This window comes from Chrysochloris asiatica, unplaced genomic scaffold (assembly GCF_000296735.1).
Source record: "Chrysochloris asiatica unplaced genomic scaffold, ChrAsi1.0 scaffold00001, whole genome shotgun sequence".
Taxonomy (NCBI): Eukaryota; Metazoa; Chordata; class Mammalia; order Afrosoricida; family Chrysochloridae; genus Chrysochloris; species Chrysochloris asiatica.
The window spans coordinates 17,034,190-17,037,881 of NW_006408519.1; positions in this window are offsets into that span (position 1 = coordinate 17,034,190).

Consider the following 3,692-nt stretch of genomic DNA (forward strand, 5'->3'; position numbering starts at 1 on the left):
TTGTGAGGATTTTTGTTTTCTTTACATTGAGATGCAACCCATACTGAAGGTTGTTGTTGTTGATCTTCATAAGTAAGTATTTTAAGTTCTCTTCACTTTCAGCAAGCAATGTTGTACCATTTGCATATCTCAGTTTACTAATGAGTCTTCCTCCAATCCTGATGCTATGTTCCTCTTCATACCTCCTTGGGATATTTGTTCAGCATAAAGATAAATAATTATGGTGCAATGGTACAGACCTGATACACGCCTTTCCTGATTTAAAAACTTTCAGAATCCCCTTGTTCTGTTTGAACAACTAACTCTTGGTCTATGCAACAGATTTCTCTTGAGAACTGTTAAGTGTTCTGGAATACCCATTCTTTTTAACTGTATCCATAGCTTGTTATGATCCATACAGTAGAAAGTCTTTGCATAGCCAATAATACAAAGGTAAATATCTTTCCAGCCCTGGTGTGGTGCTATAGGACAGGCACTGGAGTGGTAACCACAAGGTTGCTAAATTCACCCACTGCTCTTGGAATCCCTATACAGGGTCACTGTGAGTCATTACTTACCCAGTGTAACAAAAGAACAGTAGCAGTAACACATCTTTCTGATATTCTCTGATTTTAGCCAAGATCCATTGTATATCAGCAATAATAAAGTTCTATTCTGAATTCAGCTTGAATTTCTGGTTTTTCCCTATAATCATTTTTGAATTATCATCAGCAAAATTTTACTTGCATGTAATAATTATATTATTTGCTTTCCCTATTCTTTTCTTTGAAATAGTCACAAATATAAATCTTTTCCAAACGGTTAGTCAGATAGCTGTCTTACAAACTTGACATAGATGAGTGAGTGCCTCTAGTGCTGCATCAGTTTGTTGATAGATTTCAATTTGTATTCCATCAATTACTGGATCCCTGTTTTCTGCCGATGCCTGCAGTGCAATAGGACCTCTTTCCTTAATATCATCAGTTCTAGAACATATTGGCCCTCTTGAAATAGTTGAACATCGGCCAATTCTTTTTACACAGTAACTCTGTGTATGCCTTCGATCTTCATCTCATGCTTCCTGTGTCATTCAATATTTTTTCCATAGGATCCATATTGAAACTCTAGGCTGCAATTTTTAATTAATTTTTTTTTAGTTTGGGAATTGTTGAATATAGTCTTCATTTTTTGTTTTCTAACTCTAGATCTTTGCACATTCCTTTATACTTGACTTTGTCTTCTCAAGCTGCCTTTTGAAATTTTCTGTTCAGCTCGTTTGCTTCATTTCTTCCAGTTGCTTTAGCATTTATAAGGTGAAGACTAAGGGTCAAAGTCTATTTGGTCTTTTCTTTTTTCTTGTTTTTTTAATGACCATTTGCTTTCTTCATGTATGATGTCTTGATGTCATCCCACAATTCTTTTTGTCTCTGGTCATTAGTGGCTAATGATCAAATCTATTCTTGAGATGGACTCTCAATTAAGGTGGGACATACTCAAGGTCATAGTTGAGCTCTCTTGGACTTGTTTTAGTTTTCTTCAGCTCCAACTTGAACTTGCATATAAGCAATTGAGGGTCTGTTACACAGTCGGTTCCTGGTCTTGCTTTGGCCGATGACATTGAGCTGCTTCATTTTCTCTTCCAACAGTTGTTGTTGTTGTCAGGGGCCATTGAGTCAAAACCAACTCATAGCAACCCCATGCACAGCAGAATGAAACAATGTCCAATCCTGGGCCAACCTCACTACCGCTGCCACACTTGAGTCCATCAATGATGCCACCTGGCCAATCCATCTCGTTGGGGGTCTTCCTCTTTTTCTCTGACCCTCCACCCTACCCAGCATGACATCATTCTCCAGCGACTGTTCCCTCCTGACAATATGTCCAAAGTATGAGAGACAAACCTTAGCAATCCTGGCCTCCAAGGAACACTCTGGCTGTACTTCTTCCAAAACAGATCTATTGGTTCTTTTGGCAGTCCATGGCACTTTCAGTATTCTCCTCCAACACCATAATTCAAAGGCATCAATTCTTCTATGATCTTCCTTATTCACTGTCTGGCTTTTGCGTCCATATGAGGTTATTGAAAATACCATGGCTTGAGTCAGGTGCACCTTAGTCCTCAGGCTGACATCTCTGCTCTTCAACACTTTAAAAAGTTCCTGTGCTCAATGCAATACGTCATCTGATTTCTTGACTGCTGCTTCCATGAGTGTTGATAGTTGATCCAAGAAGAATGAAGTCTTTGACAACTTCAATCTTTTCTCCATTGATAAGAATGTTGTTTATTGGTCCAGTGGTGAGAATTTTTGTTTTCTTGACATTGAGATGCAATCCATGCTGAAGGCTGTGCTCTTTGGTCTTCATCAGTAAATGTTTGAAGTCCTCTTCACTTTCAGCAAGCAAGGTTGTATCATCTGCATATTGTAGGTTGTTAATAAGTCTTCTTTTAATCCTTACACCACGTTTTTCTTCATCAAACCCAGCTTCTTGTATTATTTGCTCAGCATACACGTTGAATAAGTATGGTGAAAGAACACAACCTTGTCGCACACCTTTCCCAATTTTAAAACATTCAGTGTTCCCATGCTCTGTTTGAACAACTGCTTCTTGGTTCCAACAGTTGTAGTCAACTTAATTCCTATGTATTCCATGTTGTTAGGTCCAGGTGTATAATCAGCATTTATGTTGTTGAAAAAAGGTCATCGGTTGCAGTCAATAAGTCATCGGTCTTGCAAAATTCTATCATGAGATCTCCAGAACCATTTCTACAACCTAACACATTTTTGCTCAGTATAGAGATAGAGTGTGGTGAAAGGATACAACCCTGGTACACACCTTTCCTGATTTTCAACACCATTCAGTATCCTCTTGTTCTATGCTCAAGTAATAAGTTCCTCAGGAATACAATTAAGTGTTTTGAAATATTCATTGTTTGCAATGTTATCCAAAGTTTGTAATTATCCACACAATCATAAACTGTTGTATTATCAATAGAACACAACTAAATATCTTTTGTGGTATTCTCAGCTTTCAGCCAAGATGTACCTGAAGTCATCACTGATCTACCATGTCCTCTTCTAAATCTGACTTGAACTTCTGTCAGTTCCCAGTTAGTATACTGTTGAAATTTTAAAAAATTATCTTAATAAAAAACATACTTGCATGTGATATTAAGGATATTGTTTAATTTCCACATTCCATTGGGTCACCTTTCTTTGAAATGGAACTGATTATGATCTCTTCCAATTGGTTGACCTGTTAGTTGTCATTCAAATTTTCTGGCATAGATGAATGATAACTTCCATTGCTGCATCAGTTTGTTGAAAGATTTTAGTTTGTATTTTGTCATTTCCTGAAGTCTAGTTTTCCTGAATGCCTGCCGTGCAGTTTAAACTACTTCATTCAGTACCATTGGTTTTTATTACATGATAAGTCTTGGAATGGCTGAACACTGATCATTTATTTTTGGTATAGTAACTGTGCATTCTTTCCATTTTCTTTTGGTGTTTTCTGCATCATTCAATATTTTTCCAATGTTGTAGTTAGCTGCCATTGAGTTGGTTTCACCCCATATTGAACCAATTACAACAGAACTAAACATCACCTGGTCTTGCACTATCCTCACAGTTGCTGCTAAACTTGAGGCCATTGCTGATGCTACTGTGGCAATCCATTTTATTGGGGGTGTAGGGGTCTCCTTCTTTGTCGCAGAG